General features: G+C 41.8%; 1 long non-coding RNA gene across 1 annotated transcript; it reads left to right on the top strand.

The window, feature by feature from the left end:
- The first annotated feature begins 2,906 nt into the window (after positions 1-2,906).
- On the top strand, positions 2,907-4,821 carry LOC123725630 (uncharacterized). The gene is made up of 4 exons (XR_006758170.1): positions 2,907-3,534; positions 3,660-3,766; positions 4,198-4,267; positions 4,429-4,821. It is a non-coding gene; the product is annotated as an uncharacterized lncRNA (long non-coding RNA).
- The last annotated feature ends 10,419 nt before the right edge of the window (positions 4,822-15,240 follow it).

Genomic DNA, 15,240 nt, shown 5'->3' with positions numbered 1-15,240 from the left:
AGTTAGAGAGAAATTGCAGCCCAAATAAATGCTTTACATCTCAACATCAACATCAACTCTTTGCAGCAATAGAACTTAAACATAGAAATACAAAACATAGAAAAACACAAAACACCCCGTCACGCACTGACATACTCTACCATATAAAATAACCTCTTACTATGGCTAGGACGTTACACCTTCTAGATGATAGCGGGGTGAACAGGCAGTGGCTCGGGTGGTTGTTGTCCTTTATTATCTTTTTGCCCTTCCTGTGACATCGGGTGCTGTAGGTGTCCTGGAGGGCAGGTAGTTTGCCCCTGATGATGTGTTGGGCAGACTGCACCACCCTCTGGAGAGCCCTGCAGTTGCGGGTGATGCAGTTGCCATACCAGGTGGCGATACAGCCCGACAGGATGCTCTCAATTGTGTATCTGTAAATGTTTGTGAGGGTTTTAACCTCACTAGGGTAGGGGGCACTATTTTCACCTCCGAATGAAAAGCGTGCCCAAAGAAACCACTACTAAAGGACACCAATAAGAAGAAGACTTGCTTGGGCCAAGAAACACGCGCAATGGACATTAGACCGGTGGAAATCTGTCCTTTGATCTGATGAGTCCAAATTTGAGATTTTTTGGTTCCAACCGCCGTGTCTTTGTGAGACGCGGAGTAGGTGAACGGATGATCTCCACATGTGTGGTTCCCACCGTGAAGCATGGAGGAGGAGGTGATGGTGTGGGGGTGCTTTACTGGTGACACTGTCTGTGATTTATTTAGAATTCAAGACACACTTGACAAGCATGGCTACCACAGCATTCTGCAGCGATACGCTATCCCATCTGGTTTGTGCTTAGTGGGACTATAATTTGTTTTTAAACAGGACAATGACCCAACACACCTCCAGGCTGTGTAAGGGCTATATGACCAAGAAGGAGAGTGATGGAGTGCTGCATCAGATGACTGAAAATGTAATGGCGCCGGAGGAGATGGCTACCATTTTTACGGGCTCTTAACCAAATTGTGCTATTGTGTGTTTTTTCACGTTATTTGAAACTTATTTTGTACATAATGTTTCTACCACCGTCTCTTATGACCGAAAAGAGCTTCTGGATATCAGGACAGCGATTACTCACCTCGTACTGGACAAAGATTTTTTATTTAACATGTTGGATGCAAAGGCCCACATCCCGTCATTCGCAGGATAAAGAGATGGAGATATCGGGGACGTACAGTGGTTCCTCCTTTGACAGTTATGTCATACTGCGGCACACCCTACGTGCTGCTGCAGCATTCTGTGGCAGCATTCATTTAATTCTCAGCCATTTCTGCAAGTTATTTGCTAGTTTGACCACCAGAGGGCATCTTTGAGAAGCATTTGATAGTATTCCGTAATTGGCATTACCAGAGAATTTAAAACCTTTTTTGTATTAACATAGTATATGGGGTTGATTTAAGAAATTTGGCTTAATTAATTTGATTTAATATTATGGTGTTTCCATTCAGAGAGAAATTGTCAGTTTGTAAATTCAGACCGTTTCGCTCTCGGAGCGCACACGGGACATTCGTCCTGAGGAGTAGGGTTGATTTGAGCGTTCTGGCCTTACAACCGCAGTCAAGCACCCAAGCGAACGTTGGCTAGCTACTTCCAGACGCAAATGAGACCACTCTGACCATTTTACTCGACCTAGCAGAGCTGGTAAGGCAGTTTTCGTGTTAACCAAAGCATCGGTGACTGTAAATGTGCTGCTGGAAACAATTTTATTACGCTTTTTTCCGACGTTTACTGACAGCCCATATTCAACGGGTGTTCAGCGCTCGTAAAGTAATTATTCTGCGATCTGGTACACTCAGACGAGAGTGCTCTGAAATCCGTGTAGATAGCAGGCTGGACACATGACATTAACAACGTTCTTTTCTGATTAAAAAAACTAGTTCATTGCATCTGCCGTGGAGCCCAGTTTCATAATATGACCATATTTCCCAGCTGCTTGCCGTCGTTTTGAAGTAATCGCAAAAAAACAGGCCTTATTTTAGTGCATGCTCCAATTAGTTATATTGAGCACCATGACACCAACTCGCCTTCCGAACGTTCTATTCCCAGCTTATTGTTCAACGTCACAATGCCTGCTTCGCTATTGTTGGTAATGAGACCCGTTCACGTTGTTTTATAGTTAAAATGTAAACAACAAAATGATTATTGGAACTCTGCGGGCTTCCCATTGTTTCCTATGGGGGAAATATAGGCATGTCTGTCTATTTCACCAAATATCTCGCAATATGTATGTTTATATGTTTTTCAAGTCGGGTGTAACCGGTGTGAAATGGCTAGCTAGTTAGCGGGGTGCGCGCCAATAGCGTTTCAAATCGGTGACGTCACTCACTCGGAGCCCTGAAAGTAGTTGTTCGCTGCGGCTTTTATGTAAGTCTGGGCAGCGAGCTCGTTTTTCATCGATCACTAGACCAGAAATGGTCAGAAGTTTTCATTTTTCCCCTACTTTTTCATTACGCAAACATAAGCACAGTTGACACCATCGAGGTGCGGATGTTTACTTTCTACACAAGTAGTTTTTTTCCCAGTTCCGTCCGAACAGATTGTAGTGGTAAAATAGGAAAAGGGATACATTTTTTATGGAATTCTCATCATCACTCCAGTCAAAACAGGCTCTGCGAACGTTCGATTCCATCAATTTGCTATGGGCTCGCGCTAGTGTTCCAGTTTAGCCAACGTTCCTTAAGCCGTTTTTCAGCCTTGGGTGAATTTTGACTCATTCTATTGTCGAGCCTATAGATAGCCAGAGCGAATTTACGAAAGCACCCGAATGTCCATTAATAAAGCACAATGACTATACCATTTAGCTAAGCTAAGAATGACGAGAATAATCAAGTCATTAAACGTTGGGTAGTTAGTTAGCCTATAGTTAATATACTGGCAAGTTTGATGTATAACTACTAATGTTAGGTAGCTAGCTAACATACCGGTACATACTGCTGTAATGATATGCTATGTGGTTCGTAAGGACAGAGTTGCTAACAAGTTGTCAGCCAACAACGTGTAAGGTAACTTATTTGAAAAGTCCTTACTTAATTACATTGAGTAGCAAGCTACCCCTTGGTCGTTAGGGCAAATCTGGTCTGTGATAGGAAGGGGGGTTTTCACATCTAGCTCGGCTATTAGACTATTCTTTAGTAAAGGTTGAATAGTCTATTGTTCAGCTACTAGCCCTCCTCCCCAACTTGCAACAAATTGCTGTTCCCATCTCATTCCTTTCCCTCCTCCACATGTCATCATTCTGCTCCTGAGTGGCTCGCTTGTGGGCATGCTGGCAGGATATGGCAGCATTTTTGGTTGTGCGTCAAGAATTCTGCATACAGTAGCACGTTTGTATGAGGTATGGTTATTCACAGGCAAATGGTTATATGCTATGGAGGTACATTTGACTCTTTTTGTCGAGAGCAAAACCTTTTTTATATTCAATCAAAAATCATTGTTCTGAAAGCAACTTTTTTCCGACACAAAGACAGTTAAAGCGGACACCTACGAAGATGGCATCTCAGGTAAGCAGCACTGGGCTGTATTGACGTATCCTAAAAAATTACATCTGCTGCTTTAGATTGAACGGTCATATCTCAGTTATTGTTTTCATGTCTATAAAAAAATAAGCTGTTTGCTTTACTTTCAGAGAGCGAGCTGACAAAGGGGTCGAAAATGTAGATATTGCCAGATGTTCACTGTGCGAGGAACAGGCCGTGGAAGCTTTATTGCTGGCAAAAGTGTCCATAACCAGAGGTAATTAAACTGTTCTGTTATTTTTCTCCATCTCTGCCTGTCTTGTTGTACATAGAACCTGTCTCACATGCATTAATTAAAAAACCCTTAAGATGTAAGCTGCTAATTTTCAGATTTACACCACATAAACACAGCCATTTTCACTGGACTATCTGTTGCTGCCAAGTCATGATTTCCCTGGGGGTTAGCCTTGCAATAATCAAGTGGTGAGACACACAGCCCTCTATATTTAAATGTTTCAGGTACACTCCGATAGGTGTCTGCGTCACATACAGTATCTTCTATTGACATTATCTTCTATTGTTTGTCGTTGTGTGTCTGTTTCTCAGCATAAAGTACTCTGTAGCCACACCAGATGAGACCACACACACACACAATAACTCTCTCTTCTTCACTTCATCCCTCTCCCCCTTCTCACCTAAATCCTCTAGGTTATATCAACTGGCTGACACAGAAGGCACAGCATGATCATAGGTGAGATGTCACTTGGTCGGGTCAACAGTAAGTATTATTAAAGAGATGCTTTACATTAAAATACAGAGAGAAGTAGTAGTCCCAGAGTTAATGATCCAAAGTCAGTTTTGCATTTCACCTCCTGATTTAAGATGACTGCCTGTTAGAATAAAAAAAAAAAAGTCTTAATCATGCCCTCTCGTCTGCAGGTACTGTATGTTTTGATGTGAGAGAGGAAGCCAGTCCCATCATCGCCACTTCACCCGCTCTTAAGATAACCTTCGGGACAACTGGGGGCCCAAGGCGGGTTAGGAGACACCCCAATTATGATGAGCTGAGAGAATATTAGGGTAGCACTGTAATTCATGAATCATATGCTGTCTGCCCCTGTTCTTACCGCTCCCCCTTTCTGTCTTCTACACCTCTCTCCCCACCTCACCTTTCTTCTCGTTTTATAATGCACACCATATGTGCATTGAGGTACAGATTGAACTTGTATTTATAATATTACAATTATCATAATTATAATGCATTTATAACACCTGGATAATTAACTTTTTTCAATAAAGCATTTCACATTCTCCACTGGTTGAAATTAAGTATCTCATTGAAATACTTTCCTGTGTCCTCAGATTAATGCAGATGAAGGGAGTTAGATATGAATAGTTTATTTACTGTATATATGAATTACAAATCAATCATGTTTCTAGTCTATTGAATAGTTACAATGTGTAATCATTGATGTCCCAGGAGCAGGAGTGGTAAACACTGTTGAAGTGTGTAATTGTAATACATATATGCAGACATGGCATCATTCAAATAATGGAGTTTGATATGACTGAAAAAGAATGTCTCAGAGATTCATACCTGAACCGCACCTTCATTTGCCAAGGAAGAGTACATGATCAGTGAATATATTCAATGTAGAGGCTACAATGTGGGAATCTCATGCATGGTAATAACTACAGTACATGTGTATATCGGACTTGCATCCTTGCATCCATTTATTTGGTGGGGGCTGTTAATAAACCGTAAACTCAATCCTCTGTCTGGACAATTGTTCCTTTATGACAAAGTTATTGTAATGACCTGACTAAATCATAAAGGAACAATTGTCCAGACAGAGGATTGAGTTTACAGTTAATTAACCCAAATTCACACAGGCTGTTTGGCCATAGCCCCCACCAAATAAATGAAGGATACCCTATAAAAAGAACTGTGACTTTCTCTTGTGAAGGCCAGAAGTAAGAGAGAGAACAATGGCTAAACCTGGTCTTAACTTCCAATGCTCCATCCCCCTGCCCAACCCCCCTCCACACCACTCCGCCAACCACCAGGATGCCTGGCATCAGAACATTCCAGGCATTCCCGTGATTGGCAGATAGCAGTTGATTGGCATGGCGGACCCCGCGAACACTGGATACTGGTAAGTACAACACAACCAACTAATAGCCTAATACATAACACACAGCTGTCTGTGTGTGTCGCTACATTATTATATCCATAGGCTTCATTAATGCCATTCAGACTTGAATTTGATACAACAACTATCATAGCTGAGGTTCATAGATAGGTTCTGAACTAATATTCATACCAAACGTTTCAGGGTCCATACACAGATCGGCTACATACTGTAGCTTGCTACACATCCATCGGCATACAGTTATTTTTATCTCCACTACACAATAAGCAAGTAAATAGCTAGCTATGTTACTTCAGCTGCATTGCAAGGCAAGCTTACACAATTGTACATTCAATTTGCAGTAAATGCTTTAGCTAGCTAGATTCTCAGGAGTCCCTAAAACATTAAACAACACAAATTACAAATTCATTCTCCTAACACTAGCTAGCTGGCTAATGTTAGCTAGTCAGATAACTTGCTAAATAGCGTTTTTCGTAAATTAACTTTGTGACCAAAAAATATACACAATCGTTTGTCTCTTCATTAACTAACATATTTGACTCGTTATGACGTTATAACAACTTACATCTGGCTCCACCATAATGTTTTGTCAGCCATCTTTGTTGAAAAACGCCACAAAGGCAAGGGTGGCTCACGTCAAAATTCGTCATTGGAACCACTCCATACGATTGGTCATATAAAAACCATGGGACCCAAATGCATAATGAGTGCTCTAACTCCCCCTTGTGGTGGTCTGGAGCAATGAAGCCGTGTCCCACAGTGCAAGCTCGCAACTTTTAAAGGAGGAACCACTGTAGGTCGGGGTGCCTCGTAAGCATACGACGGTGAGTGGGTAATCTGCCTCTACCATCAGTCCTATAAGCCAACGTACAATCATTGGATAACAAAATAGGCAAGCTACGATCACAAATATCCTACCAACGGGACATTAAAAACTGTAATCTTTTATGTTATGTTTCACCGAGTTGTTGCTGAACGATGACATGGATAAAATACAGCTGTCGGGGAATTACACTGCATCGGCAAGATAGAACAGCTGCCTCCGGTAAGACAAGGGGTGACGGTCTGTGTATGTTTGTAAACAAAATATACACACGAAATCTAATATTAAGGAAGTCCTGAGGTTTTGCTCTGCTGAAGTAGAGTATCTCATGATAAGCTGTAGACAGCACTATTTACCAAAAGAGTTTCTGTATTTTTCGTAGCTGTCTATTTACCACCACAAACTGATGCTGGCTCTAAGTCCGCACTCAATGAGCTTTATAAGGCCACAAGCAAACAGGAAAATGCTCATCCAGAGGCGGCACTCCTAGCGGCCAGGGACAACTTAACACCACACACAGGGACGTGTACATAGCTCTCTGTCCATTTGGCAAAACTGATCATAATTCTATCCTCCTGCTTACAAGCAAAAACTAAAGCAGGAAGCACCAGTGACTCTGTCAATAAAGAAGTGGTCAGATGACGCAGATGCTAAGCTACAGGACTGTTTTGCTAGCACAGACTGGAATATGTTCCGGGATTCTTCCGATGGCATTGAGGAGTACACAACATCAGTCACTGGCAACATCAATAAGTGCATTGATGACGTCGTCCCCACAGTGACCGTACGTACATATCCCAACCAGAAGCCATGGATTACAGGCAACATCCACATTGAGCTAAAGGGTAGAGCTGCTGCTTTCAAGAAGCGGGACTCTAACACGGAAGCTTATAAGAAATCCCACTATGCCCGCCGACGAACCATTAAACAGGCAAAGCATCAATACAGGACTAAGACTGAATCGTATTACACCGGCTCCGACGCTCACTGGATGTGGCAGGGCTTGCAAACTATTAGACTACAAAGGGAAGCACAGCCGCAGGCTGCCCAGTGACACAAGCCTACCAGACGAGCTAAATTACTTCTATGCTCGCTCCGAGGCAAGCAACACTGATGCATGCATGAGAGCATCAGCTGTTCTGCACGACTGTGTGATCATGCTCTCTGTAGCCGATGTGAGTAAGACCGTAAAAACAGGGCAACATTCACAAGCATTAGGGCCAGACGGATTACCAGGACGTGTACTCCGAGCATGCGCTGACCAACTGGCAAGTGTCTTCACTGACATTTTCAACCTGTCTGACCGAGTCTGTAAAACCAACATGTTTCAAGCAGACCACTGAATAGTCCCTGTGCCCAAGAACAGTAAGGTAACCTGCCTAATACACTATCGACCCGTAGCTCTCACGTCTGTAGCCATGAAGTGCTTTGAAAGGCTGGTCATGGCTCACATCAACACCATTATCCCAGAAACCCTAGACCCACTCCAATTTGCAAACCGCCCCAACAGATGATGCAATCTCTACTGAACTCCACACTGCCCTTTCCCACCTGGACAAAAGCAACACCTACGTGAGAATGCTATTCATTGACTACAGCTCAGCGTTCAACACCATAGTGCCCTCAAAGCTCATCACTAAGCTAAGGACCCTGGGACTAAACACCTCCCTGTGCAACTGGATCCTGGACTTCCTGACAGGCTGCCCCCAGGTGGTAAGGGTAGGTAACACATCTGCCACGCTGATCCTCAACACTGGGGCCCTAAGGGGTGCGTGCTCAGTCCCCTCCTGTACTCCCTGTTCACCATGACTGCATGGCCAAGCACGACTCCAACAACATCATTACGTTTGCCGCCGACACAACAGTGGTAGGCCTGGTCACCAACAATGATGAGACAGTCTGTAGGGAGGAGGTCACAGACCTCGTCGTGTGGTGCTAGGATAACAACCTCTCCCTCAACGTGATCAAGGCAAAGGAGATGATTGTGGACTACAGGAAAAGGAGGACCGAACATGACCCCATTCTCATCGACGGGGCTGTTGTGGAGAAGGTTGATAGCGTCACGTTCCTTGGTGTCCACATCACCAACAAACTATCATGGTCCAAACACACCAAGACAGTCGTGAAGAGGGCACAACAAAACCTATTCCCCCTCAGGAGACTGAAAAGATTTGGCATGGGTCCTCAGATCCTCAAAAAGTTATACTGCTGCACCATCGAGAGCATCTTGACTGGTTGCATCACTGCCTGGTATGGCAACTGCTAAGCCTACGACCACAAGGCATTACAGAGGGTCATGCGTTTGGCCCAATACATCACTGGGGCCAAGCTTTCTGCCATCCAGGACTTCTATACCAGGCGGTGTCAGAGGAAGGCCCTAGAAATTGTCAGACCCTAGCCATCCTTGTCATAGACTGTTCTCTCTACTACCACACGGCAAGCAGTACAGGAGCGCTAAGTCTAGGTCCAAAAGGCTTCTTAATAGCTTCTACCCCCAAGCCATAAGACTCCTGAACAGCTAAACAAATGGCTACCCAGACTATTTGCATTGTCCACCTCCCCCACCCCCTCTTTTACACTGCTGCTACTCTGGTTATTATCAATGCATAGTCACTTTACCTCTAACTACATGTACATATTACCTCAATTACCTCAACTAACCTGTACCCCCGCATATTGACTGTGCCCCTGTGCCGGTACTCCCTGTATATAGCCTCGCTACTGTTATTTTACTGCTGCTCTTTAATTATTTATTATTTTTCTTAAACTGCAGTGTTGGTTAAGGACTTTGATGGGGTAATGATAGGGGCTGCACAAAATTAATGATGTATTATAATAATTGATTATGCTTATGTTGTATTAATGGAAGGGGAAGGGCTATAAGACCCTCCCCCACTACATTTATAGCGTCCTGGACCACAGATTAGCAATATATGCATTATAAGGTTTAATACTGTTCCACAATTCTATTCCAGTTTCTGCCTCTTATAAGAAACGGTCTGAGAGATGTGTGAGCCACTGCAGTCAAAACAGGGTGTCTGTGAGAAAGCGCCTCAAGGCTAAAAGAGATACATAGACACAAACCCCTGCAGGGGAGTAAATAGATAATAGACAAGTCAGACATACCACTGTAAGCCACACGGGAATGGAAAATTACTGCTGAGCCCTTAGAAAACACTGGACTATTGTTTTCTCCTGCAAGTTTGTATAACTGTATATGCATGGGCTTGGTCTCATGAGTAGAAGGTGTTGACCTAGGCAGTTACATCACTAGGTGTTGACTGCAAGCATATTAAAGCAACTTTGACCTTTTTATTTTGCAGAACTTACTCTGAAACATACTCAGTTTCCATGGTCAACTTCTGTCTGCAATTGCATTAAAAAAGGTTTAATTGATTTACTTAAAGAAGATATTGTCTGATTGCTGATTTGGTGTAAATACAGTACAAAACTAGTAGGTGCGATTACACAGATCAAGTCAAATAAAGTTGTATTAGGGAGATAAACAAAAATACAAGGTAGGCTCTGTAACCTCGAAAAAACAAAATACGTTTAATCGATGTCTGCGCCCCGACTGTGCCACATTCTTGATGCTTCCAGTGAACTGTGACATCACACTTCCACGCTGTCTCTGTGCCGTTTGTTTCTACTTGGCTACCTGCCAAACTTAGTTTTTTAGTTTTAATAGCTGTTTAATTAAAACTCTGCATTTAACACATTTACCAACATCTTAGTTTTTCTAACTCAACTTTTTTTATTAAACTTTTTCACCATGGACACTTTATCTGGACATGGTTATACAGGACTTCCACCAGTGAAAAGGTAGTAACATTAACGCTATGCCAACTATTTGCAGTCGCTATATTCTTAATATACAGGAGAACTATCGCCTTATGGTGAGAATAGCTGAGTTGCAAGCCAAGCTTCAGATGAAATCGTTAGGCAAGGGAAATTTAAGTGTTGGAAAGGATGAAATCGCATCTACAGCAACTACAGAGAGTAGTATTTAAAAAAAACCTGCACAGTCCCCGCTGGACAATTTTCTCAAGGCTTCTGGAAAGAAATGCTGTCAGCATGCTCAACCAGTGTCGCTCAACAAAAACTTTCAACTGGTTCTCCCCATTAAGCAACGAGTCAGAGACGCCGAAGCCTTCCACGATTATCTCTGACAAATTGAAAACCCTAGTCATTGGCGACTCCATTACCCGCAATATTAGATTTAAAAAGAATCATCCAGAGATCATACACTGTTTACCAGGGGGCAGAGCTACCGACGTAAAGGCTAATCTGAAGAGGGTGCTCACCAAGCGCAACATAGCTTCAGCATGTAAATTAGCTAGAAAGATGTGTCAGCATTGAGTAATTGTCTCTGGCCCCCTCCCAGTTAGGGGGAGTGATGAGCTCTACTGTACAGCAGTCTCACAACTCAATCACTGGTTAAAATCTTTTCTGTACCTCCCGAATTTGTACATAATTTTGCCCTCTTTCTGGGACTCACCCACTAACAACACCAAGCCTGGCCTGCTGAGGAGTGACTAAATCAAATCAAATGTTATTGGTCACATACACATGGTTAGCAGATGTTAATGCGAGTGTAGCGAAATGCTTGTTCTTCTAGTTCCGACCATGCAGTAATATCTAACAAGTAATCTAACAATTTCACAACAACTACCTTATACACACAAGTGTAAGGAATGAATAAGAATATGTGCATATAAATATATGGATGAGCGATGGCCGAACGGCATAGGCAATATGCAGTAGATGGTATAGAGTACAGTATATACATATGAGATGAGTAATGTAGGGTATGTAAACATTATATAAAGTGGCATTGTTTAAAGTGACTAGTGATACATTTATTACATACAATTTTTCATTATTAAAGTGGCTAGAGATTTGAGTCAATATGTTGGCAGCAGCCACTCAATGTTAGTGATGGCTGTTTAACAGTCTGATTGCCTTGAGATAGAAGCTGTTTTTCAGCCTCTCAGTCCCAGCTTTGATGCACCTGTACTGACCTCGCCTTCTGGATGATAGCGGGGTGAACAGGCAGTGGCTCGGGTGGTTGTTGTCCTTGATGATCTTTTTGGCCTTCCTGTGACATCGGATGGTGTAGGTGTCTTGGAGGGCAGGTAGTTTGCCCCCGGTGATGCGTTGTGCAGACCTCACTACCCTCTGGAGAGCCTTGCGGTTGTGGGCGGAGCAGTTTCCGTACCAGGCGGTGATACAGCCCGACAGGATGCTCTCGATGGTGCAGCAGTATAACTTTTTGAGGATCTGAGGACCCATGCCAATATATATATATATATATACACACACACACACACACAAACACACACACAGTTGAAGTCGGAAGTTTACATACACCTCAGCCAAATACATTTAAACTCAGTTTCACAATTCCTGACATTTAATTCTAGTAAAAAAGTATTTATTTTAAGAATGTGAAATGTCAGAATAATAGAGAGAATGATTTATTTCCACTTTTATTTCTTTCATCACATTCCCAGTGGGTCAGAAGTTTACATACACTCAATTAGTATTTGGTAGCATTGCCTTTAAATTGTTTAACTTGGGTCAAATGTGTCAGGTAGCCTTCCACAAGCTTCCCTCAATAAATTAGATGAATTTTGGCCCATTCCTCCTGACACAGCTGATGTAACTGAGTCAGGTTTGTAGCCCTCCTTGCTCACACACGCTTTTTCAGTTCTGCCCAAAAATGTCTATAGGATTGAGGTCAGGGCTTTGTGATACCTTGACTTTGTTTACTTAAGCCATTTTGCCACAACTTTGGAAGTATGCTTGGGGTCATTGGAAGACCCATTTACGACCAAGCATTAACTTCCTGACTGATGTCTTGAGATGTTGCTTCAATATTTTTGTGAAGTGCACCAGTCCCTCCTGCAGCAAAGCACCCCCACAACATGATGCTCCCACACCCGTGCTTCATGGTTGGGATGGTGTTCTTCGACTTGCAAGCCTCCCCCTTTTTCCTCCAAACATAACAATGGTCATTATGGCAAAACAGTTCTATTTTTGGTTTATCAGACCAGAGGACATTTCTCCAAAAAGTACGATCTTTGTCCAGTACACTAACAGTACACTTTAGCTTGAAATGAAACCACTTTCTGTCAAAAATTGAAACGTGTCATATATAAAAATGTAGCTAGCTAACGCTAGACTATCTTACCTGCATTCATTAACATGCATCATGGACGTGTCTCCCTGTCAGGAATGCCATACCATGGTTGCCTTTGAAGATGTCATTTGGAGACAGGTGTTTTCTCCATGACTTTAGGTATCATACTCTAATTCCACTGATTTCAAAACTTGATCCTCCAGAAAATGGAGAGCAGCACTTATTCAGCTCCACTTCACAATATTTTTTTTTAAAAAGCAGCGTTTGACAGGATTACCAACACAGACTGACGACCTCAAATATACAGACGCCTTCAATATGGCAGACCAATCCGAACTCATCTCTCGGCATATCTCTAGCCAATCATGGCTAGTGGGAAGGTTGCCAACTTTTTCTGTGGCTTAACCTTTTCACACAAGTGAGTTCCAAATATCTTTAATAGTCGCCCCTGCGTGAGTTGTTTTATGTAGGTGATGTCAGAATGCACTCACTGTTCCAAAATGTGATTATTACGCAACAGGACAGTTAACACGTGCTGCCTGCTAATTATCTATAAACTACGTTTCAATCAACTTGTCAATTTCAAATTATTTTATAACAAGTTGTATGTTCTAAAAACAGTTTGAATTGAGGTGTGTTCCGCCTCATTAATTCACATAGAAGTAGTTAATTTCAGTGTTGCGGACAATTTATATTTGAGGCTTTACTGAGCCGGATAAACTGCTCTCTTGCAGAAGAACCCACCGCAGTTCACTCATGTTTGCGCAGATCAAGTATGCATATATTTGCGCAATCTTGCAAGAATTGGAACATTTTCTCAATTTGCCTTCCTTGTTGTTTTCCGTACACATAACTTTGGACATGTGTGCGTTCCTATCAAAGTAAGTTCTTTGTTTTCTATATATCGTGTTGTCGTTTCTTCTGTAGGCACATACAGTATGTATGTATGGAGCATAATGTATTTAGTTTTATTCACGTTTTCAATTACTGGTGACAAATAATGCATTCCGATTATTGCATATATTGTAATGGACACCTATGATGTGTTTAAATACTTTTTTGAAGGTTGTACGTATTATAATGAGCCAAACTATTTGCCAGCTATGTGTGGCACCATGTTTGTTGACATTATACAATGCATTCTGGGTGTCACAGACCAAAGATGTTATAATGAGGTGAAGGAATGGTTCACTCATCTTTCAAGTAAACTTCCAGAAGTGAATGAAGGGAAGTGGATGATCGTAGACACACCCCCTTCAACATGCATACTATAAACAGACCAAACTCATCTTGTCTCCTCTTATTATCTTTGGTTGCGGAAAAAAAACAAGCATGGCGGCATGCACAAACTACCCATCTTCGGATTACTTTCGTTCTCTAGAAAGTGTTTTACTCAATTATTTAGATCAATAGTGAGCTCACCCGTGATGTGATTTAATTATACATTAAGTTTCTGTCAGCTGAGAGTTACAAAAATATGACTGCTTGTGTTATGTCAATCTTTCCACAGTTAGCACAAGGACAAATGTAGCCTACATTTTTCCGGTTTGAATGATTGTGTTATGCTGTAGCTACTTCTGTGAATGTCTGAACATTGCATCCAAAAATAAACTGCTCACATTCTGGACATAACTTTGTAAGGACTGTGTTTGTGCAAAATGTTTCTGTAAAAAACTGTGGCCAGCTCAAATGCTGATTGTTGCGTCATTTGAAACTGGAAGTTCTAAATACGCGTTCTAATCACCAGTTTTATCTCTACAGGGACCACTGTAGAATGATCACATCAGTGTGTTGGTACGTGTGAAAAGGTTAACCAACAAGGCACGTAATTTAACAATTGTATTCGTATTTACAGATGGCATACAAGTTTGTTATTAAGGCACATGAAAGTTCACATGTTCGAGAAGGCATTTCTTCACAAAAAATTTTGATCAAATATTTTTATGTTCAAACGGCTCTCCTGTGAAGTTTTTAAGTCGCCCTGGATAAGAGCGTCTGCTAAATGACTTAAATGTAAATGTTAAATGTAAAGTCGTGACTTGCAACATATGCCTAGTTTCCTGAATCGGGTCACAATTGATTCAATCGTTTTTTCTCTCATCAATCTACATACAATACCCCATAATGACAAAGCAAAAACAGGTTTTGACATTTTTGCTAATCAATTAAAAAGTCGGAAGTTTACATACACTTAGGTTGGAGTCAATAAAACGTGTTTTTCAACCACTTCACAAATTTCTTGTTAAACAAACTATAGTTTTGCCAAGTCGGTTAGGACATCTACTTTGCGCATGACACAAGTAATTTTTCCAACAATTCTTTACAGACAGATTATTTCACTTATAATTCACTGTATCACAATTCCAATGGGTAAGAAGTTTACATACATTAAGTTGACTGTGCCTTTAAACAGCTTGGAAAATTCCAGAAAATTATGTCATGGCTTTAGAAGCTTCTGATAGGCTAATTGACATAATTTGAGTCAATTGGAGGTGTACCTGTGAATGTATTTCAAGGCCTACCTTCAAACTCAGTGCCTCTTTGCTTGACATCATGGGAAAATCAAAAGAAATCAGCCAAGACCTCAGAAAAAAAATTGTAGACTTCTCCACAAGTTTGGTTCATCCTTGGGA

This window comes from Salmo salar, chromosome ssa12 (genome assembly GCF_905237065.1).
Source record: "Salmo salar chromosome ssa12, Ssal_v3.1, whole genome shotgun sequence".
In the NCBI taxonomy this organism is placed as follows: Eukaryota; Metazoa; Chordata; class Actinopteri; order Salmoniformes; family Salmonidae; genus Salmo; species Salmo salar.
This window is presented reverse-complemented; position numbering and strand designations above follow the sequence as displayed.